This window comes from Lynx rufus, unplaced genomic scaffold (assembly GCF_022079265.1).
Source record: "Lynx rufus isolate CCGP_SWC_20201006 ecotype Redwood Valley unplaced genomic scaffold, mLynRuf1.p SCAF_4, whole genome shotgun sequence".
NCBI lineage: Eukaryota > Metazoa > Chordata > Mammalia > Carnivora > Felidae > Lynx > Lynx rufus.
In genome coordinates, this window is record NW_025814856.1 from 162,187,384 (window position 1) to 162,212,146 (window position 24,763).

General features: G+C 46.8%; 1 non-coding gene across 1 annotated transcript; it reads right to left on the reverse strand.

The window, feature by feature from the left end:
• Nucleotides 1–19,269: 19,269 nt before the first annotated feature.
• Nucleotides 19,270–19,403, reverse strand: LOC124525290 (U4 spliceosomal RNA). The gene has a single exon (XR_006965479.1). It is a non-coding gene; the product is annotated as a U4 spliceosomal RNA (small nuclear RNA).
• Between the last annotated feature and the right edge of the window lie 5,360 nt (nt 19,404–24,763).

The window sequence follows — 24,763 nt, forward strand, 5'->3', positions numbered from 1 at the left end:
ACTGTTTTAAAAGGCAGCCGGGTTGGACATTCGCCTTCTGCATTTCCAATCTTGGTTAACAGTAGAACCATCCATCTGGTCAACCAAGCTAGATACCTTTGGTCAACCTTTGTCTCTCCCTCTCCTTCACCTTCTCTATTCAATCCCTCACATGTGCTCTCAATCCCATCTCAGGAAAATGTCTGCACAAAATCTGTCTTTATCCCCACGATCACTCTCAATACTTTGGGCCCCCAGCTTTCCTGGACTATTAGAATATTTTCATGATTTTGGTTAGATTCTTTCGCGTATTCTTTAACTCAACTTTTAATCTGCTGCCTGAGTTATTTTTCTAACACATCTCTCCGGTGATCCTACTTTTCCTAAAATACCCTAATCACCTGCAACGATATTTCTCTCAGTGAGGCCTGGGGAACACAAACACTATCAGACTTTTTTTAACAGGTATTATCCCAAGGGAGGCTTTTAGATGGCCAGCTAACTTTGGGAATGCCACATTAAAAGATGTGTTTGCTATTCTTTACTCTAAAACTTCCCGGAGCCTTTGAAGTGCGGCCGTGCCTCATGAGGCTTCAAGATGCTGGACTATAGATGTGGGGCTTCATAAACACATCAGACCTGGAACTCTTTTTCAGTAATATCTTGTAGGAGTGTGATTCTATGGGGCACACTTCAGGAGACCCTGACCTAAGGGGAAATCCTCACTCCTCGGTGAGACACCGTCATCTTCAAGATGTGGCCCCACACCGCCCATGATGACATCGATTGGGATGTAAATGACTAGCGGTTGGTTCCTGTTCTCGGTCCAGCCTGTTCTCAAGCACGGTCAGAGGGACTCTTTCTCGTAAGGTCTTGTCTTCTGGGTGGAGGCATGATTATCAAGTGACTACCTCCTGTGAGATGAAAATGGTGTCGGCCTCTCCCAGGAAGCAACGGGATACCTGTTTGGGAAGGCTTAGCAAATGGAAAGGTTGAGCTGACCAAATGGCTCTCTGAAGTGAGAGGGCTGCCATAGGGCTGCTTGCTCATGGTGACAACGTGGACACTGGGTGCCCTGACCCCAACCAACCACCAGAAACCAATGAGGGTTTTTCTATCGTACCAAGTCCAGAAAACCTGCTGCCGGCGTCCTTTATCTGAAACGCTTTCAGCTCTTACTTGAGGCTATCCGCTCCAGGTCTGTCAAGGAAGAGGCCCCTCCAGAACTGGACAGTCACCCCCTCCCCACCGCATCGGATCACCCCCCGATGTGCAGACATCTCAGCAGGGCTGATTCCAAATGTTCTTAAAATCTGTCTTTGATGCCCTGCTTGTGAACACCCGAGAGAGAGACTGCTTACGCCTCAGTGGAGGAGACCAAGGCTGGGGAGAACAGAGCGTGCAACAACTCTGATTATATCATTCTCCACTTCGAGCCTTCCATGGCTCCCTATTATCTAACCAAGATGACTCAGCCCAGCAACAAGGACGTCCATGAGGACCCCATCCCCCAACTATCCCCCTAATTATTGGGCGCCACAGTGATTAAGAGTGAACACTGGAGGCTGACTCTCTGATTCAAACCCCACATCCGTGTCCATGGTTTTCCATGGTTTCCAGGTCTGCAAATAAGAGAAAATGGTAGCAGCGGCGTCCTATTCCATGATCATTTGAGAAATTGAGGAAACGCATAGCGAGTCCTTGCACAGAGTTCGTTTGTCACACGGTAACTATTCGGTAAATCAGGGCTGGCAAACACTGGCCACTGGCCTGTGGGCCAAATCCAGCACACTGCCTATTTTCGTAAATGTTGTTGGAACTCAACCACACCCATCTGCCTGTGACTGCTTACATGCACAAGAGCAAAGGTGAGACCCCGCTGTCCACAAAGCCTAAAATATTTATTACGATCTGGCCCTTTACTGAAAAAACCTCCCAGCCTCTGAAGCAAATGCTAGCTTATTATTTTATTCCACTCACACTGTAACCACTCACCGTTCCTTGGATGAACGCTGTAATTTCCTCCTTTGGCCTTTGCTCAGACACTGCCTTCACCTGGCACGCCCTTTCCACCCACCTAGAGGCGTAAAACCCCTAACTCGGTGCCTGACTCAGGCAGTGCTCAGGAAATGTTTCTTCCCTCCCTTCCCGGCTCTGAAATACTACGGTTCTAAGACTCTGTTAAGATTCTATTACAATCGAAAGCAGTATCTTCTGTGCGTCTATTGCTGTAATACTTCGTTCATGCAGACTTACGACACTTCTCAGCTACAGCTCTATATGTCCCTGTTCCTTTAATTTTTCAACAGGACCTCAATAAATCTTTGCCAAATGAATGACGACCACCTCAGAGAACAGGTTTCTGTGCTCTTGGACGTGCTGTCCTCTGGCCTTCAGGGTCCAGCTCAAGCACCAGCTTCTACAAGAAGCCATCCCTGAAGCCCACCATTGGGAAGGGTGAGTAGTCTCAGTCCAGCATCACAGAGTCCCAGTCTGACCTGGGGGTATACCCTGGAGTCCAGAGCAGACATTGCAGAAACGGTACAGACATTTCTTTGTTACTCCCCGAAGATATCCACTCACACTGTTCTGACTGCAACTCGCATGGGGCCCAAAATACCACTTGGTGTCTCTCCTCCTCCTCCCCCTTCTTCTCCTTCTCTTTCTTCTTTTAATTATGAAATAACATCATAGAGCAATGACATACGCCTACACATGTGTGCAAACAAATACTTTAAAAAATATATCATTCAATAAAGCAAACACTCAGCTTGGAGAGTGGAACACTATCAGTGACCTCGACACCCTCTGCCTGCCCGTCCCCGTCATACCCCCACACCCCACAACCTCCACTCTCCCAGTTTTCATGTTTCTTAGTTTCTAACCTTACTTTCAGTTCTACCCCACATATGCCAATCTCTAAACCGTATTTCTCATTGACTGTTGGCCTGGTGTTCAACTTTATATAAATGAGATCATACTGGATGCATTCTTCTGCGTCTTGCTTTTTCGTTTTGACTTTTGTTTTTAAAAATGCCTGATATCGGGGCACCTGGTGGCTCCGCGGGTTAAGCATCCAACTCTTGATGTAGACTTGGGGTCACGATCTCGCGGTTCATGGGTTCAAGTCCCGTCTCAGGCTCCGTGCTGACAGCTCAGAGCCTAGAGCCCGCTTCAGATTCTGTGCCTCCCTCTCTCTCTGCTCCCCACCCCCCCCACCCCCACTCATCTCTGTCCCTCTCTGTCTCTCAAAAATGAAAAAACATTAAATTTTTTTTTTTTTTTACTGAATAACAACTACGGAGCATCGGAACATATAAATCCTGAGTTAAATGCCGGAGAATATGTTTGGCCCCTCACTTGTTTCCCTGCGCCCGTAGACAGACAGGGGTGCCGACTCACTGGAAAAGCCATCGGAACACAAAGTTCCAAAGCAACAGGTGTGAGGCCGTCAGAGGATGCCACCCAATGAATTCCTGTCTTTCATCGGAGACCACAAGAAAATGAAATGGTTACAAACCAACTGGAGCCTGAAAGGGCGTGCGTATAAATGCTTCTCTGGCAGGTGAGGTTAGACATGCCATGTCAGGGGTTCGAAACGGGGAGAAGAGAAAGGAAGAGAGGTGGAGGGTCGGGGGGGGGGGAGGGAAAGGGGGGGAGAGGCAGGCGGGAGGGGGGTTTCCAGCTTGCAAATGGGAAGGAGTAGAGTGAGCCAGTGCGATGCTGAGCTCAGTGGAGGAGGAATGTGAGAACCACGTATCACTCACTGCACCCTGTTGTCTGAATCTCCTAAATGTCCTCTGCTCGCGGCTTCTCTCGGATGCCCCCGTCCAAATCCAAGCCCACATCCTCTTTCTCTTGGAAAATATGGCAGCCTCCGAAATAAGTTACCTGTCCAAAACGCGGGTCAAACCAAAACGGCTCTCCGGTGCCTACAGCACACGGTCAGAGTTGCTTAGCGTGGCCCCCGTGGTCCCTTCTGACCTGACCCTGCCCTGCTCTCTCCAGCACGTCCTGAGCGTGTTCTACAGGTGACCAGATCAGGATATTAATGGGCACACCCCCACACAATGGTTTCTCGGTTCCATACCTGGGAGGAAATGCTGGATTAGACCGAGTTAGCCCCAGGATTTCTCAGAGCCTTTTAAATGCTAATAAACATTCCGATTTCCAAGAAGGTCTAGTGAATGCTGTGCTGCTCCAGCCAAAACCCCTCTTTAGGGTGGATGATGACCCATCCCCCAGCTTCTGGGACCCTGGGCCACTGACCACACACCGCTGACACTCCCAGCTCTTCTCCTCACCGGATGACCCTCAGCCTCGGAAAACAACCTTTTCCAAGGATATATATGCCTCCTCTAAGAGCTGCTCACAGCCGGTGATTGGCTGAGGGGGAACACCAAGGCCTGGCCCTCTTGCCTCATTGGAACCACGGTGAGAGGCCAGCCCAGTCCCAGGGCTCTCTGTAAGGTAGGATGAAGCCTAGGTGCCAACTACACTAGGGATCAGCATGGCAGCCAGGAGAACGTGCCTCTCAGAACTCCAACCCCTGAGAGCATGATTGGCCAAGGGCCCGGGCGCTACGCTTTGAAATCTCTTCCATGTTTGCACCTCGGCCATCCTGCCGTGGGCCCCTGCCAGTCAGCCACTGCGGGTCAGGAGCACGAAGACAGAATTCCTTTGCCAGCAGACCTTCCTGAGGGCAATCTAGATGCTTCCACCCATCTTCCCCAGCTCCAGTGATGTTGGGTATAAATGTTCACCAGCCACGTGAGTTTACGGTAAATTGCGCAAGTCCGCACAACGTGTAACACGCAGTTTTCAGGTAACGAAATATGCAGTACTGTTTGTTGTTGGTCTCCCGTGGACATTGATCCTCACAGATGGCTCTCGATGATTGTTGCTGAATCCTGCCAGTGATCAACCTATGGTCCTAAGGGATGATGGAGTACAGTTCCAACGGGAGTATCAGTTGATGCTTTGTTTCGGTGAACGATTAAGGCAAGGGTGAAACAAGAAGAAGGAGTATCAGAACTTGGCTTGTTGGTCAAGGACCGGTGAATTCTTTGTTAAATCTCATAAGGGTTTTCAAATACTGGGAGAAGAGTTCCTCGACTTGTGTGCTATTCTCAATGTAACAGCTCTAGACCTGACACGCTTTTAGGTTTAATACGTAGTATTTGTGTTTCTTCCAACACCGTCTTAAGCCCGACGGTCAACAAAACAATGAATCGGGCCTTGATGACAACATTTGTCCTTATGGGGTGCACATGGTCACGATGGCCGATTTTAAGCTGCCAGAAGATGGTCACGGAACGCAGGTTGGGAAGAGATGTGTACAAGCCAGCCATTCTACAGCATTTCCATCATTTGGTTGCAACAGACGTAAATGACTTCAATGATGGTGAATAGTAACTTGTAGTAAAATAAGTAGGAGGCGATGACCTTTGCTCACAACCAAAGATTTTTTTTAATTTTTTTTTTTACATTTTTATTTATTTTTGAGAGACAGAGCACAAGTGAGGGAGGGGCAGAGAGAGAATGAGACACAGAAACCAAAGCGGGCTCCAGGCTCCGAGCTCTCAGCACAGAGCCCGATGCGGGGCTCGAACCCACAAGCTGTGAGATCATGACCTGAGCTGAAGTCAGACGCTTAACCGACTGAGCCACCCAGGAGCCCCACAACCTAAGAGTTAATAGGGAAACAGAACCACTGGGGTTTACCGACTCTCTTACACCCATATGACTGTCTTATACTGAACAAAACTTGGAATACTGGTTTCTAGACCAGCCTGTGAGTCCTATTTCATACCAATGATTATTGACGACCTCGAAAATCATCCAAAGCTCGGCTGGTCCTGACGACGACATGTTCCGTGATGGTGGAAACAAAACTAATGTGCTTTTAGGTTCGTACCCAGCAAGATACTTTTAGAAAATTACTTAAATTTCCAATATAATGATGACTATTTATTCTCCACTGCTTTCCTTTAAAATAATCAAAACAAGCTAAAAGTACAGATGTAAAATATTTCTCTGAGTGCTGTGCCATTTTGATGGAAGCTGACAGATTAAAATTCTTAACAAATACACCCACTGTGGAATGCTAAAGTATACTTTCGGGCAATTTTTCAGAGCCATGGATTCCATTTATTCTTGTCACCATAGCAACAAGAGGAATCGCTCCATTATTTTCATTGTAGCATTTCCAATTATTTTCTCTCACGGTTTAGGCCACAGACAAAACTAGAAAGAATGGTGTTGGCCACAAAACAAGCCATAAAGTCATAATTTTCTCTCGGGGCTCGAGGTTGCTCCTGGGTCGCTGATACCTTTCGGCCATTATGGGTCTTATACTAAAGTCCCAGATCTTTGGAGGGGAAAAAAAAAAAGAAGGATTTACTTAAAAACTTGTCAGATTACCTCTCTTGAGTTGGGGGAAGCAGAGGAGGAGACATTTTACTGATTATGTAAACTAAGAATATTTAAAACTAATTTTCGGAGGGCATTCCTTTGGGGAGGGCAAGTAAATTACACTCCCGCGACTCTGGACTCTCAGAGTTGAAGCAACATTCTGTTCTCTGCACCTTGCTTGTCCAACGTGGGATAGTGGGGGTTAGACAACACGGCAATGATATACCCCCGAAGTCAGAGCATCAGACCTTGGCACTCCACACAAGACATGTGGGAAGAGGAACAAAGAGCAAAACCAAGCAGCACTGGGCTTTGCCACAACACAGTGCCATTTGACCCCTTAAGAGGAATGTGCTTGGGGCACCTGGGTGGGTCAGTCGGTTAAGCCTCCCACTTCGGCTCAGGTCACGATCTCGAGGTTCGTGAGTTCGAGCCCCGCATCTGGCTCTGCGATGACGGCTCAGAGCCCGTAGCCTGCTTCCGATTCCGGGTCTCCCCCCTCTCTCTCCGCCCCTCCCCTGCTCGCTCTCTCTCTCTCTCTCTCAAAAATAAACATTAAAAAAAATTTTAGAAGAATGTGCTTGCTGAATGGCCCAAGGTAAATCAATTCCTCCTGCAGAAACGAATGCAAATGATTTTTCTGCACCTGCAACCAGCACGCTTGGGGCATACCTGAGGTATATGCTGAGGTATATCACAGCACTGGGTATAAAATAATGCAACAGTTTCAGTCCTACCCACCGGATTTCAGGAATACACCCCCCTTCGGTCTCTTCTCCTTGGTGCTGCTGGCACAGCTCAGTTTATGGCACAGTGAGGCCTAGAGTTGGCCGGAGAGGTACCCCTCTTTAGCCTCATCATCAAGTTGCTGATGTGTTTTCCTTCCTGAGAGCTTTGCCTTTTCCAGAATGTCATACAGATAGAACCACGTGGCCCTTTGGGTCTGGCTTCTTTTCTTTAGCTAAATGCATTTGAGATCCTTGCATGTTATTGCACGAGTCTGTAATTCTATTTGTATTTACTAGTAGGATCAGAAGGAGAAAAAAAGTATAAAATAAAACCCAAGAAGATATTCCAAGGGGCGCCTGGGTGGCTCCATCAGTTAAGCGTCCGACTTTGGCTCAGGTCATGATGTCACGGTTTGTGGGTTCAAGCCCCGCGTCGGGCTCTGTGCTGACAGCTCGGAGCCCGGAGCCTGCTTCGGATTCTGTGTCTCCCTCTCTCTCTCTGCCCCTCCCCCGCTCACGCTCTGTCTCTCTCAAAAATAAAAATAAAACATTAAAAAAATTAAAAAAAAAAAGATATTCCAAGAAGTGATGTGTAGAGAAACCCGGTAGAAACCACCTTAAACCAAGCGATCAAAATGATCACCGATAACAAAACAAGTCGCCATCACTAGGATAGGCTGAGCTCTAACTAAAGATGAGGTATTTGAGTTACGTTTAGGAGGCCGGGGAACTTCCTGATTACCTGCCTGGGCTTGAATTCTGGATCACAGATTATGATCACTCTGGCTTCCCCAACAATTTTAAAGATACACCTTTATCTCTACCTCTGCATTAATCGTCATGGCTTGAAAATCTGAAGCCTTGAAAACAGTTCCTAGAAGGATTTCCCCAATGCCACATTTTTAGAAATTCAGTATTTTTGATCACAAAGAGATAGTCATTGTATAAATCTGGAAAAGATGGGAAAATAGAAGATTTAAATCCTGCTCTGCTGTTGACTTTGACAATCAGACATGCCCACTCAGTATGTGTGCCGAGCTCTGGACCACTTCCTGGCCCGCTGCCTTTTTCTGCAAGAGAGAGAAACCCTTTCAGCTCCACAGCGATGGCTGTCTTCCCCACGCAGCTTGATTTCTGTAGGAAAAGTCACAATGCACAGCCATAGGCCTTGTGACGGCCCTTTCTTATACAGAAGTATCAAAGCTAATTTTCAGAAGGTCAAAACCATGATTCACGCACAAATAGAGACTGAACGCTTGCCAAAGATTTATTCTCCTCTTAATGAAAGAACCAGCAGGATGGCAAAGTTGGTTCAAGGCGTATTGGCAGAAGTGAGTATTTTGGGGCATTTGACAAAAGAATGTTCGAGTGAGAGTTCTAGGTTATGCAACACTGGTTAATGTCCCACAAAGCAATAAAGCAGTGACCTTTCCGGTTACCTGTTCTACTGCTCAGAAATTATTTGCATCTTTTCCAGACAACTATCTCAAGATAACATGTAACTTCATAGACGCTGGCCCTTTAATCATTAATAGATAGCAAGACAAACAAGTACTTGCCCTAAATATTTAAATAATCCTCAGGTAGACTTGTTAAATAATGCTTTAAGATGATATTGAAAGAGGAAGCCCTCCTCTTTTTGCCTTATTTCCAAGTTTTGAATATAAAATTCACTTTAAATCTTTCAGAGTCTCTTTCCTAAATATATTTAAATATTCTAAACTAGCAGACAAATAGACTCTTTGACAGTAACATACACGGTGAGTTTTTCTACATACGGAGATAGTGCTGATGCCTTGAAAAAGCCTTTATGGTAGGGTTGCGGGTTCTGCAAATAAAAATACATGTTACTGGGGCGCCTGGGTGGCTCGGTCGGTTAAGCGTCCGACTTCGGCCTGGGTCATGATCTCGTGATTCGTGAGTTTGAGCCCCGCGTCGGGCTCGGTGCTGACAGCTGAGGGCCTGGAGCCTGCTTCGGATTCTGTGTCTCCCTCTCTCTCTGCCCCTCCCCTGCTCCTGCTCTGTCTCTCAAAAATAAATAAATGTTAAAAATTAAAAAAAAAAAATGTTATTTACATTCTGTTACATGTGAATTTCTGATAAACAGATAAGCAACAGATCATTTTTAATATCATGTAAGTATAGTAAACACATAAACAACGAATAATTTTTATTTTTTTTTTTTTTTATTTTTTAAAATTTTTTTTTTCTTTCCACGTTTTGATTTATTTTTGGGACAGAGAGAGACAGAGCATGAACGGGGGAGGGGCAGAGAGAGAGGGAGACACAGAATCAGAAACAGGCTCCAGGCTCTGAGCCATCAGCCCAGAGCCCGACGCGGGGCTCGAACTCACGGACCGCGAGATCGTGACCGGGCTGAAGTCGGACGCTTAACCGACTGCGCCACCCAGGCGCCCCCCAACGAATAATTTTTAGTATAAGTAGGTCCCAAATATTGCATGGCTGTGCTTTATTACTTCTTTGGGCCCCACCAGTTCTAATAGCCTGTGAAACTATCCCCGGCACAACAAATCGTGAGCATAGCGCATGCTTTTTGGTTTCTCAGTGCATTTTGCATCCATCCTGATTTTCGGCGAATCATGTCCTACAAATGCGCTGTGTGTTTGAATACTGCATTCCATTTCATTTGGTTGGCCCTACAATGAGCAATTTAAAATGTCAGGGGATCCCAGGGTTAGATGATACAGGAAGACAGTGAGGCAGCTTTTGTAGCCTTACAACACCTGGGGTTTGGTTCTCGGTGAGACAAACGTGATCACAAATACTCACTTTGTTCCCGACCTTCCCGCAGCAAGGACTTGAATAACCCCCCATTGTTTACACTGACCTAATTCAAAGTTCTCTGCAGCTTACCTCATGGTACTGACAACTGGTCCCCCGCTCTAATTTGGCTTTTGCTGCTGCTTCTGAGTCTCCACAGTGCTGGGAAGTTTCCCTGAGCCTTTTTGATGAAATGAATTTTTCTTCGATTTTTTTTTTTTTTTTTCAGGCTCACCTGGGAACCTGGTGCATTTTGCCGCACCTCTCTTTAATAAGAGTGATGAAAACTGCAGTAAACATTTTTTTTTTTTCTGTGCCAGAAGTTGAAATTGAATGTGTGTACCATTCCGCAAAACAAAAGAATAGCCCAGAAACTAACATCATTACGACCAGGGCATTGGTACACTCCCATCTCATTCTAGAGTCGAGCCAATGAGAAAACAAGCTCGATGGTCAGTGATGGATCCATCTCAGAGGAGCAGAAATGCATACATGTGTTGCTCTGACCACAGTTACATCAAGAAACCAACCCGAGTTGCTGTCGTATTCGCCAGCTATCCCAGGGTCATGCTGTCTGAGATTCTGGAAAAATGCAAACTGTAGAGACGGTTACTCCAGCCTTGGGTGGAGTAAGAAATAAATAGTACATCATCTACAGGGTGCCTGGGTGGTTCAGGCTGCTAGCGCAGAGCCTGCTTGGGATTCTCTCTCTCCCCCTCTCTCTCTGCCCCTCCCCCACAGGCACTTGCGTGTGCTTTCTCTGTCTCTCTGTCTGTCTCTCAAAGTTTAGAAATAGTGCGTCATCTAGAACTCAGGGTCCTTATTCAGTTTCTGTATCTGGTGGTGTGTCCTAATTAGCTCAACCATCAGGATTCACCTTTCCCCAGACTCACCTAGTAGATTACTAACGGATGTACGCCAGGTAGAGGTAAAGCGATTCAAGATGGGATTGTCTGAAATAGAAGAAGATGCGAAGAACAAAGAAAGAGATAAATCTGCAGACTAATGCGAATATGGACTCCGTAACTCTCTGTAAATTAGTAGCAACAATGTCCAGGGGCGCCTGGGTGGCTCAGTCTGTTAAGTGCGTGACTTTGGCTCAGGTCATGATCTCGCGGTTTGTGAGTTCAAGCCCCGCATCGGGCTCCGTGCTGGTGGTGCAGAGCCTGCTTGGGATTCTGTCTCTCCCTTTCTCTCTCTCTGTCCCTTCCCCACTTGTGCACACACTCTCTCTCAAAATAAATAAATAAACTTAAAAAAAAAATGTCTAGTGAGAAAAAAGAACTAAAGTACATGACAATATGTAAGTCAAGAAGACTGATACATTACATTAATGCTCAATACATTAGAAAAGCAGTATTAAATATAAAGCCAAAGAAATAGAGCCGCGGGGCTCCTGGGTGGCTCAGTCGGTTGAGCGACAGACTTGGGCTCAGGTCATGATCTCACGGTTTGTGAGTTCGAGCCCCACGTCGGGCCCTGTGCTGACAGCTCGGAGCCCGGAGCCTGCTTCGGATTCTGTGTCTCCCTCTCTCTCTGCCTTCCTCCGCTCACGCTGTGTGTCTCTCTCTCTCTCAAAAATAAACATTTAAAAAATAAAAATAAAATAAAATGGAGAAGAACGTTGCCATGATCCCTAGGTGAGGTTAAGCTAAAAGAGAAACCAGCACAAAACCAAAGCAACTGGGGCGAGGTTTTCCATACCTTTGTGCATCCGTGTCTGACCCGTGAAAACAAGTCACTGTTTGAGGGACAGCAACCAGCTGAACTAGCATCAAGGCATTACAAAAAGGGCATAAAAACATTTCTGAAAGAGAACCCGTAGTATATTCATAGCATTGCTTTTTCGTTTTAGCGAGGTCTGCTAAATACATTTGGACACTTTCCTTGGACTCGTCTTCTGCAGACTCTGGGTTTCGCCTCTCTGGGCGGAAGATCACTGTTCCACACCTACCTTCCCGTTCTTTTCATTCTCAAACCACTCAGATATTTTCTTTTTTATTACTTGCTATAGGAAGTACATAAAATAAACGTCCTTAATGTAGGACTTAGGTCTATTCGTGGTTTAAAGCATACTTAAGTCTCGTCGAAAAGTTTTTTGTATGTGAAAGAGATCATTTGTTTCCGAAATATTTCAAATAGGGCTTCGTATGTGTAATTACATTATAATTATGGTTCCATTCGTGTGCTTACTTGGTCTGTTTTTACAATATTTCTGAGTGACTATATAAAAACAACTTAACACATACAACATGCACGGTTTGGTGTAGAAAAAAACTGTTGGCACCCTTCGCCTAAAAATTGAGGCACTGATGGGGCACCTGGGTGGCTCAGTCTGTTGAGCCTCCGACTTCAGCTCAGGTCATGATCTCACAGTTCGTGAGTTCGAGCCCCACGTCGGGCTCTGTGCTGACAGCTCAGAGCCTGGAGCCCGCTTTGGATTCTGTGTCCCCCTCTCTCTCTGCCCCTCCCCTGCTCGTGCTCTGTCTCCATCTCTCAAAAATAAACTTAAAAAACTTTTTTTAGCAAAATGTTTAAAAATTGAGGCACTGAGGAACAAATTTGAACGTCTGATTTTTTTAAGGTCCCTTTAAATCTTGACCAGTATAACTATCAAATAATTTAAATAAAATTTGTATTTTCAGTGTTTTCCCTGTCAGTGTTTCTGCCTGTAATTCATTCTTCTTCGCCTCCCCGGAGGAAGCGGAGCCTGTAAGAATATTCGTATCCAGCCCCCACTTTGTTATAAAATCAAACACCCGAGTAAATAAAGAGTAGTTCTGCTTCACGCTGAGAAAGCTGTCATCACGATCAGACAGCAAAACAAATTTACCAACGAAAAGCGGTGAAGCTCGAAATTCTTGTCGACAACCTTGCGTCTCCTAAAGCAGTGCTTTATTCTGTTTCCTACAGTTAGGAAAATGCAGATAAAATTTCCACTACCTTTTATTAGAATAAAATAAATATTGCCCCACTTCGTTTTCTGAATTCTGTCCCCATTCTCTTCAGCAAGACTGAACGCTGTGCTTACAAACACAGACACACCTAAGAATATATTTAGCTAGATGGCATTGGGGCTCCTGGGTGGCTCAGCCGGTTAAGCATCTGACTCTTGATTTCGGCTCAGGTCATGAGCTCGCTGTTCTACAGGTTCAAGCCCCCCAGTCGGGGGCTCTGCGCTGGCAGGACAGACTTGCTTGGGATTGTCTGCTGTCTCCCTCTCTCTCTGCCTCTCCCCTGCTTGTTCTCTGTGTCTCAAAAATAAGTAAATAAACATTAAAAAAAAATGCTGCAACTAGACGCTAGACTGCATTGATCCCACCTTTTAATTTCAAGGTGAGATTTCAGATTTTAAAATTGTAGATTACCAAACTGGGGGTGTAATGATAGACTGCATTTATGATTATTGATGTATCTTTTTATAGATTCATTTTTATGTGGAACTACTTATTTTGTATGCATTGATGAGCATAATTGTAATTAGTTGTCTAGTTGGGTAAATGAGTAGCTGAGATAATTTATGAGTGTTTCTAATTTTTAGTTCGGAGTTGACATTTTGATATTGACTTGAGTTTTTTTACATACCTAGCTGGATACATTTGATAACTCACATTTACAATGAAGGAGAGAGCTACGGATATTTATAAACATAAAGGTAAGCCTTGAGTTTATCCATTCAGTGCTTATTTTCTTTAAAGTGTAGTCAGGGGTGCCTGGGTGGCTCAATCTTTAAGCAGAACCTGGAGCCTGCTTCGAATTCTGTGTCTCATTCTCTCTCTGCCCCTCTCCCACTTGTGCACGCACGAGCACGTGCTCTCTCTCAAAAATAAATAAATGTAAAAGAAAAATTAAAATTAAGAAAAGAAAAGAAAAGAAAAAGAAATGAGCTTCTCCAGCCCAGAAAGGACTCTCCAGCCTGGGAAGGAATTCCTAACAATATTTTTTCTCAAGTTAAATGTATTAGAGTTATAAATTGGAAACCTAATGTCTTTTAAAGCTTTAAGCTCACTAAGGGCCCCTGGGTGGCTCAGTCGGTTAAGCATCTGACTTCGGCTCACGTCATGATCTCACAGTCCGTGAGTTTGAGCCCCGCATCGGGCTCTGTGCTGACAGCTCGGAGCCTGTAGCCTGCTTCGGATTCTGTGTCTCCCTTCCTCTGTGCCCCTGCCCCACTTGTGCTCTGACTCTCTCTCCCTCAAAAAAAATAAAAATAAAAATAAACAAAATAAAGCTTTAAGCTCAATTTCTAAATCTTGCTATTTCGTTTGGAAATCTAACAAATTTTATATAAAAAACAGCAGTCGCTTTGATTTGTTCCTTTGTTAGTGTTTCAGTGAACTCATCTGACCAAATCATCCTTATGCATTTAACATTACTTAGAAAATTAAATTCCCTTAGACTTTTCAAAGTCTAATAAATGCGTCTCTCAAATACTTCCAGCACCTAAGAAAATGTCTTCGGTTGGGTTCACCAATAGCACATTCCTTGACAAAAATTCATGTAAACGTGATTTATGAGGGAAAACTTTGGTGGGGGAACTGGGGAATCAGGAGCAGAAAAAGAAGGCCATGTGACAGGCCTGCAAAGTGCCAGGTAGGGCAACTTTGACTCAGTCCCACACAGCAGTGCCACAGGTCACGCTCCTAAATTGTCCTAATTAGGGGTTCCTGGGCGGCTCAGTGGGTTAAGCATCCGACCTCGGCTCAGGTCATGACCTCGCAGCTCGTGAGTTCGAGCCCCGCATCAGGCTCCGCGCTGATGGCTTAGAGCCTGGAGCCTGATTCGGATTCTGTCTTCCTCTCTTCCTGCCCCGCCCCTGCTTGCTCATGCTGTCTCTCTCTCTCTCTCTCTCTCTCTCTCTCTCTCTCTCTCAAATATAAATACTTAAAATTTTTTAATTGTCCTAATTCACAGCCAAAAAGCCGGAATACTGTATCCAGGCCTGCACCTAGCAAAATGGAAATTCTCAGACGCTTCCCGATTTGGCGGCCTGAGGGCAGCCCTCCAGCAGAGATTGGGTCCTACCCCTTGAGAGTGAAAGCCTGCCAGGAACCAGAGCACGCCAAAATGGTAAAGGGATCTGAGGGCACGTGGGTGGGTCACCACTCAGAGCCATCCATGCCTCTCCCAAGGTCACTCCACTCGCACCTCCTTAGCTTCGGGTCACAGTTCCAAGAAAACGGTTGGGGACCTCCGGCTGGTTGGTCCTCAGGCTGTAATAGACTTTGATCTCCCTCGTCTACTCCCCCTTTGAGATTCCCCTCATTCTAGGCCATTATTGGCTGATGAGGTGCCCCAGACCCTCACCTCCGAGGAGTCTGAGCCCCTTGTCCCACCATAGTTGCTATAATTGCCTATTCGCAATTCAAAATCTAGAGCACGAAGAGATGTCCCAGAGCGTGACATACTCCTCTCTGCCCCCGCTATGTGGCAATAAGCGGACCTCCTCATGATAGCCTGTCACTGTATTAACTCCCTCTTTGCCTGCCGGTCCGCCGTCGGGAGGAGACCGAAAGGACCTCGACCAGGCGGCACTCACAGCTTTAGGTAGACGGGAAATGTTATTCCGTCCTGCTAGAGAGCATCCTCTCTCCAAACCCTCACCATCCCACCAGACGCAAAGTTGCAAGGGCAGGAAGCACAAATGATCCCAAGTGTGTCACCAAGAGTGATGGCGAGGGGGGCCACTCGTACCTTGGGTTCCCAGGGACAGCGCGCATGTGACGGCTGTTGGTCCCAAGGTCTATACTGCACCCTGAGGCACTCGAGCTGCACAGGGGCTCATCTCCAAGCTGATGCCTTCACTGTGTTTTTCAGAGGATGCTCTAATGTTCTTTCGGGTCGGGAGCTGGACCTGATTCATGCCTCAGTTAGCTGAAAACAGACCGCTACTGTTCTACGACCTACCCGAGGCGTGACCCTGAAAATCAGTGGTGGGGAGAAATCCACACAGCAGATGCAGCTTTCCATCCTGTGTGAAGAGGAAAGTACCCTGAGAGGAAGATGAGACGACACATGGACTTGGTGGGGTGGCCAGGACCTTGGAAGGACAAAGACTGGATGACTGGGGAAAAGAGGTTGGGAAAGAGGCTTGTGACACGGGAGAGCCTGCCAAGTGGAGTCCTGGGGACCACTGTCGCACCTCCTTAGCTGTAAAGAGGGCTCTTGGTGCGAGGCAATGTTTCACAAGACCCCGTAGCAGTATTCTGGGCGTTTCTGTGTGTCCTCGGCTAGTGGTGGTGACTGAGACACTGAGGGCAGAAAATTATACCCGGGGGATATGCCGGTCCTGGTCGCAAAGAAATCACTGCCACATACTTCCAGGGTGGAGAGTGTCTAATCAACTTGCCACCAAGTGGCTAACTGGTCTCTTCAAGGGATTTTAGCAGACCCGGAGCCCGGGATTAGCCTCTGCCGCTAGCAAGCAGCTCGGTAGCTAAATTAGCCTTGGTGAGATATGCGGTTCCATGTGGGGCCCATACGTAGCCTCAGCCTCTGCCACCAAAGCTATTCCATTCGCCAGCCCTGAACACGGGTGGCTGAGGACTGGGGCCGGCTGACACCTGCAGCCTGAGGCACGTTATTTGCCTGGTCATTTGTGCCTCCTCTGTAGTGGGCGCTCTCTGGTGAGGACCAACATACGGCACCCAGACCCTCCCACGTTGGATCCCTCGCACCCACACGCCTCTGCCCCGAACCTCCGGGCAGAGGACTCCTTCCAGGGCCCTGACCCACCAGACGTCCCTCCACTGCTGCTCAGGGATCCGTGCGGGTCCTTACTTGTCTCTCCCCATCAGGCAGAAGCTCTCTGTGTGGAAGGCATTTCCGCTCACCCCAAATTCCAGGGCCATTTCTGAGCAATGTCGTATCGCAGCGAGAGTCCATTTTGGACTTGCCCCAAGATCTGAAGACAACCTTCCGCGTGAACCAGGCCCAGATTTTTGTCCTTCATCAGTTGGCCCTAGGGAGCCCCTATGAGGCCATAGGTATAAGCTTGGGAGAAGAATGAATGCCAGAGTGGTCAGTAAGTGATGGGGTCTGGACCCACTTTTTGTGGAACTTAATCATGCCCCCTAGACATGCTCAGGCTCAGTCCTGGGCACCGCTTTCATTTGGTCATGAACCTCTGTTTATGACTTGGTGAGTCTGACAGCCCCCGGCACCCCATTCATCATAGGCAACTCTGACCACGTATCAGTTGATATCTCTTTGTCAAACGCTCGGTGCCCAACAGCACCAGGGATGGCGGGGGGGGGGGGGGGGTTGGTTCTTCCAATGGTGGATGGTTTTCTTCTACTGGTGGCATGGCCTGGCTTCCATCCCAAAGGTGTCTGCACAAGGACTCTCTGATCGGGGCTCGTCAGGGGCTGTGTCTTTATCTACCAAAGTTCCCTCTGGTGTCATGGGACCTTCTAGCCATATGTTCTGCAACCTGGACTGCTGCATGGCTCCCTCTCTTGCTCTGGAACCCGTGCAACACTGACAGCTTGACGGCACTGTCCCGTAGGCAGGTCCCCTCTCCTGGTCAGAGAGAAAATCACCGGGCACAGCGTGCCTGAAAATGGTAAAGGGCTCAGAGGGGAGGCTCAGAGCGCAGCACTGACAGTGCCTCCCAGAGAAGGCAAATGCTCCCCGAGCTCATCAGTCATTTTTGTAATTCTGATCAATCGTAATTATACATTTAGCAGATCAAATTGTCTTCAATGTTTCCATCGCGCCAAAATCAGAAAATATACTCAAAAAATTCAAAGATTTTCACCGCACCTTGTAAACATTATCTTTAAAATGTGAACTTTAGGGGCACCTGGGTGGCTCAGTCGGTTAAGCCTCTGACTCTTGATATCGGCTCAGGTCGTGATCTCATGGTCTGTGAGTTCGAGCCCCGCGTCGGGCTCCACGCTAACAATGTGGATCCTGCTTGGGATTTTCTCTCTCCCCTCTCCTGCGCTCTCTCTCTCTCTCAAAATAAGCAAATAAAATGTGAATTGTTTCTTTATCATCTCTCCTCCCCCCCCCCCAAATACCTTCCTAAGCAAACAGTGACTTTTGAGCGGCTATGGTTGTTTCCAAAGGAACTCCAGACCATTAGGGGCAAAGCTCTGAGGAGAGCCTAACAAAATGCGCTCTTCACATGGAACCCACTGAAACCATCACTTATTTGCCAGGTCAACGGACTTTCCTCCCCTCGGGTCCTTCAGCTGGGTTTTAAGCAATCACATAAGTTTCAGTTTCTTGAAACTTAATTCCTTTCCCCAAATGACCCATATTTTTTTAGATAATAGGGACTTCCTAAAGTCCTTAGGTTTCACTTCATCTTGCCAGTAAAACCTTTTCGTGTGACCTCCTGATTTAAGGCCTGGTGTGTGCTAATATGGCTTGAACTTAGTCCCCATTCTATCCTCTTTCCCCCTTATTAGTTTTATGCATTTCATTGGCCACCATTCTTTGGCTTTGCTAATACAAAGAAATAAAACATATCAGTGTAATTCTGCTATTATGCCTCATACTGTCTGAAGGCGTCTATGTATCACAAAGACTATCATACCTGGAATATAGCCAGTCACAGTACAATGCTAACACTTCTTGTAGGGAATACTTTGAATGTGTAAAAAGGCAGCCTCCCTTGGATAAGCACCCGAAGGTTCCCACCTCCTTATCTCCTTTCCTCTTTCCTTCTCCATCCTTTGGTTTCTCCCTACAGAACCAGGTATATCTTGCGGAAGCCCCTGGGGCCCCGGGCTGGTAAGTACCACTCTCACAGTGTGCAGAAAACCTCTTCACCCCGGGCGGGACCGTTGCATGTTGTGCCCAAGGCCAACAAGGCTCACTCCCTTTGATCTATACTTCAAAGGGAAGCGTTTTTGAACTTTCTTTCACTGTCATTTTCATGGCAAGCAGAAAGGATGCCTAGACAAAAGATAGGAAGTGATAACAGGAAGAAAAGACCAAGAAGCCATCATGTCTTTAGCTACATCTCTCTACATCTCTCGCTGCAGCCGGGACCTCGTCACTCCCAAAGCACCTACCATGATGACAAGGCTCACGGGTCCCGCTGCCTCTCCGCTGTGATCATTCTGAGGTGGTCCAGGTTCACAAGGTAAGAGTAAGAAATCAAAACGGAGAGCTGAAACCCTCACATGGCCAGATCTTGCCTCTAAGTATTTCGAATGATCCCTCCTAGGGAGTTTGCATGTGTGGATTATTCCAACAGTATATTTTATGGACTTGGGACTTGTCGCCAATCTGAAACTCCTTGAGGAAACTTGGGACTTTTATTTTCCTGCCTGTCCCCAGTTTGTTCCTCCCTGGCAAAATGTAAAACACTTTGCTGTGTAATCGAAATGTCGCCTGGCCTCACTGCTTGGATATCTACAATGACAATTAGATAACTTTAGCTTTTTTTTTTAAGAAATTTTAAAAGTATTTATTTATTTATTTATTTAGCAATAATCGCGCCTCGGATAAACCTCATTGGCTACGATACTGCCACTGCGCAAAGCTTATTTATTTATTTACTTAGAGAGAGGGTGATCAAGGCGGGGGGAGGGGGCGGGGGCAGGGAGAGAGGGAGAGTGAGAATCCCAATCAGGTTCCTCGCTGTCAGTGTGGAGCCCGACACTGGGCTTGATCTCTCTACCTGTGAGCTCGTGACCTGAGCCGACATCAAGGGCCAGACGCTTAACCCACGAGCCACCTAGGCGCCCCAACATTAGCTTCTAATGCCCAAATTATTATAATACCTAAGGCCTTTTACTAGGTTTCCTTCTATAGGTATTTTGAAAACTGCAAAGAACAATAACATGCCCCCACCAATCTATCCAGTTTGAAGCTTGCTTCCTTCACTAGCAATCTGACTTGGGATTACTGTCTCCTACTTCCCTGCAGATTACTTCCTGTCGAGTCTGTACCTGCTCCCCTAAGCTGTGGCTGTTCTCCCACTATGCACTTTACTCCCAGGGTGGACACAGACCTTCCTGAACATCCCACAGTGATGGATGAGACGTGGCTTATACATTTAACAAGATATCTTCAGGAACAAAGGACAGAAGCTCCGATTAAAACTGACAATCCAGAGGGACCTGGGTGGCTGAGTCAGTTAAGCATCCGACTTTGGCTCAGGCCATGATCTCATAGTTCATGAGTTCGAGCCCCGCGACTAGGCTCTGTGCTGACAGCTCAGAGCCTGGAACCTGCTTCAAATTCTGTGTCTCCCTCCCTCTCTGCCCCTCCTCTACTCACACTTTATCTCTCTCAAAAATTAATAAACATTTTTTGAAAAAAGTGAAAAAGAAAAAAAAAAACCCGCATCCAAAAAAGGAATTTATTGCTTCACAGAACTGAAACACTGCAGGCATATTCTTAGTTTGGGCGTGGCTATATTCAGAGGCTCCAAAATGTCCTCAGGATTCAAACTTCCCTTCTAGACTGTTTTGTCCTGTACACTTTAATCTCCCATGGGAGGCCCCCAGCAGCTCCAGACTTGTTCACCCCAGTTTTAAGAGGATGACTTTTCCACACTTGAGCCGGTAAATTCTAAGGCTGGCTCTGATTGGCCCAACGTGGGTCATATGCTCAGCCAGGAGCCAATCACTGTGGCCAGGGAGGCACAGCACTCTCACTGACCAGACCTGTGTCACATGCACAGCCCTAAAGCTGGGGGGGATGGGGGCAGCCCTGGCTGAGACCCATGGAATATGCGGGGAACCCAACTGCCTGCAGAAAATAGAAGGTGCTGTCCCCGGAAAAGGGTAAAATGAATATTGAGAAGGCAAAACAACAGATGTCCACCACTCTTGGGGATAATAGAAGGGAGCTGCAGTAGGGCAATCCTTTAAAACTTCGTTCTACAAGTGGCTGCTTTCAGAACTTAGAGGCGCAGATCAGTCCACATGCATTGGACTCAGCCCCGTGAGGCCCAGGGAGAGGCAGTTTCTGCCGTCTTCCGGGGCAGGGCCCACCCATTCCCTGTCCCAGGATTAACCTCTTCCCAGGATGAACTGGTGGCGGGAACAGCCACTCCTTTCAGGGAAAATTCAAGTCCTGCCGACGGTGTGATCTGGCCATAGGATTCCAAGACATTCATCCGCAAACTTTAGATTTCCCAACATCTGACTTATTCAGCCTGAACCAACACCACGAATGGGGCACAACATTTCAGGCCACATCGGGCTTAGCCAAGGCAAGCCTGGTTCCTTTTCTCCCGATGAAGATTGGGCTTATATGTCTTTCCTTTCCTCCAAAGCTATGGGATCAGCCGCTCCACGAGGAAGCCATGTTACCCAAAGAACAAGCTATAAGTTATGCGTCTGGAATGGTCTAGCTGAAGTTGTGGATAGTTTGTTGGGGGTGGGGGGGAATAATTCACTCGAATCGCTTAGCACTTACGAGCTCAAGAAATATTAGCTATCGGTTCTTTCAGGGACAGTGACAATGTTCTGGGCAGGGGTTACTGCTGTGGTCATGTTGAGGCAATGCTGAGGGTGGAAAAGGCCTCCAGTTGGGAGAATGGGAGGGAGAGGGGGAGGAGGCAGCAAGGCCACTGTCCTCCAATACAGCGAGCAATCCCATAAGGAAAGGTCCCGAAGTGGCTCTTGAAGCTTTGTCCGTCCGTTTGGAGGGGAGTTCCCAGCCAGGGGTCACGATCCTAGGGACTGCTGCGCCTTGCTTCTGCAACAATTCCTAGACTTGGTACATTAAGTTCATCAGGAGAAGCAAGTGACCGTAAACCTTTGTCATATTTCTCGCAAGACAAAGATCAAAGGTCTCGCGACCCCATCGATGAGAAGAGGAAGTGTTTCCGGTGATAAAAAGTGAGGGCTGCTCCTAAGTGTGTTTCAGTTTGACTTTAAATAGTTCAGCCACGATATGCTGAGTTCATCTGTGGACTTTGGATACCCGGTGAACTCTGGCACCTGCTTATGGGGCTCAATCGAAATAGCCACCAATGGCAACAACGGCATTTCTCTTTATAGCGTGCAATACCATATTGGGCCTTTCTGCGAAAATCAACTTGTAATAATGTATTACTAAACGGTGACAGCATGGGGGCTCCTGGGTGGCTCAGTGAGTTAAGCATCAGACATCGGCTCAGGTCATGATCTCACGGTTCTCAGGTTCGAGCCCCGTGTAGGGCTCCGAGCTGACAGCGCAGAGCCTGGAGCCTGCTTCGGATTCTGTGTCTCCCTCTCTCTCTCTCTCTCTCTGCCCCTCCCCACTCACACTCTGTCTCCCTCAGTCTCTCAAAAATAAATGTTAAAAAACTTGTAAACAATTACAGCATAAATATTAACTAGTTGCTAATTTAGGCAAAAAAACACCTCTCTTCGAGTAACAGTGAAGCACACACCATCCCAGAGCCATCTACTGTTGGTAACAACACTTACTACAACCCTGGTTTTCCCCAGTCTATTTTTTTTTTATAAAAAAAATTTTTTTTAGTGTTCGTTTACTTTTGAGAGAGAGAGAGCGGGAGCGGGAGTCAGAGGCTTAACCGACTGAGTCACCCAGGGGCCCCTTCCCCATTCTACTTTAAAGGGAAACCTCAAACTCTCCCTTTCATCAACAAAACTTTGTCATTTGGGAGTCCAGAATGTTCCAATGATCATGTTCCTTAAAATTAAATGGCAGTCTTCGCTTTTCTTAGAGTCAAAAGCTTTCCAAACTTTCTCACAGAGAAAGAGCATTGGTTGCCCTTCTCAAGTCCTCCAATTAGCGGTCTTGGGATCTGCTCCCTCGGGGCCTTCTGTGCTCTGTGCGAGCAGAGCGTCTGGTTTTCTGCTGGAAGAGTTGCTTCCAACCTTGTCTCCTGCCCACAGCCTCGGTTCTCTGCGTGTTCACGGCTGGACAGCATGGGGAGCCCACGCATATGCCGTAAACAAGGAGGTTTACTGCCCAGTTTCTACCAGGACTACCGAGATCTGATTAATTCAAGGGACGTAAGGTACACTTCTCACCAGTAGACCAGTCATTGTTCAGATATTTCAATTTCACAAACAGAATCAATGGCCTGGTGGGGGCGTTGTGGCTTACCCGGAGAGCTGGGCCATCTGTCGCAACACTGACACTTTCAGGCATTTTAGGTGACAGGGTGGCAGGATCTTTCTGTTGGCGGGTTTCAGGATAAAGTCCTCCAGGTAGGGGCTGCGTGACTCGACCAGGTTTGGGTTCCTCATAATGTGCCCAGATGGGGCCCCGGTAATGAGACCCCATGCCACAGCAATGAGGAGAGCATCTAGTGTAAAAACTGGTTCAAGAGCGAGAGGCAGTGTCCCTGGGGAAAGAGATTCAGCAGTGGAAGAGAAATCCAGATCTCCGTTCGAGAAGCAGAGATTTTTAGTTTTCCCTAAGAGGTCTTGGCAGTTCCCGCTCTCGGTTATGACCTGAGGAAATCTCAATGCCAAGGTACCAATCACAGAAATGCCCAGATACTCCCTGAATCCAACTTGGGTCATTAAAACAAGTTAGACTTGTACCTTGGCTCGCTGCACCACTAGGTGACCAGTTGTCTCAAATCCAGGAGTATTTAGGAATAACGTCTTCCACCCTGGGAATTCTCTGACTTAACTCTCCTCTGGGACCCACTGGTCTTGACCAACTGTTAGGTGCTTGCAACCTAAGGTGTTAACCTTTTTAGAAACAGCTTGGGAAATACAACTACGAGGTTTGTCCATGGCTCTGGTGGCCAAAGACCAAGTAGCCAAAAGGCAAGACTGGAGTCAATGTTGTTAGCTGCAGGTTCAGGCTTCCACAGAAAGTTCTTGGCGCTCCAGCCCTACCTGCTATAGGCAATCACGACCCCTGCCATCCACGGAAGCATTTATAGAAAAAAATATTCTCCCCTCGCTTTCCCTGAGGGCAACGTTGAGCCCGTCAAACTTTCCCCAGTTAGTACACAAAGTAATCTAGGGGAAAAAAACACCCCAAATTCTCTTCTTTATGTTTCTTCAGATGGCCCTAGGGCACAGACGCTAATCAGGTTCCAGGAACAGACTTAGGTATCCCATAATTCCCCAAGGTGGGTCTGCAAACTCGCTTTCATAACAACACTGCCTTGTAACGAGTCTGCCTTTCTTATAATGTTAACCTTTTTGGCACTTCCCGGAAATTCTAACATTTCTACCATTTTGACCCATCCCAAGGGATTAAATCACAGTGCATGATCTTCCTGCCAAACAGTGTTTCAACCGGTAACGTAGGAAAAACAGATCTTCAGTAGATAGGCTGAGCCCATCCCTGGTGATTTATGAAACTGTCAGTCCGGGTGGAGATTCTTCCATTAATTCCTCAAATTATAAGAGCAGCAATGGAGGGAAAAACCATTCGATTAAGTGACAATTCCAATGTGTAAATCTTACGGTATCTTTGCATCTGTGACGTGATCCTACACGGAAAGCGTAACTTACCTAATCTAAATGAGACTTTTCAGGATGCAAGTCCCAATATTTTACTTTTTCCTCTTGGTTTAGCAAACCCCCAACCACTTTTTCTTTAAAAAAAAAAAAAAAAAAAAAAAAAAGTTTCTCATTAGGATCCGAGCCATTAATTCTGATTTTAGCAGTTTTGGATCATTTCCTCTAGGTGTTAATCAGTTCTGGCCATATGGTGAGGGTGAGGTAATTCATTATTACTTTGCAATGAATGCCCTTAATTACATTTTCAGTAGTAATATTAGTCCTTCTGTTTATTTGAGTTTCTAGGCGCTGCAGGCAACGTGATCCGAATTCCATGGAGGATGAGCCCCAGCTGACTTTCTGTAAATTCGCATTAGGATTCTAATCTGAGAAGACAGGAGCAGGTGGGGGTAACAGGGCCCACGAGCCTGCCCATTATCCCGCCCAACCGGCCCCTCTTTCACCTCCAGT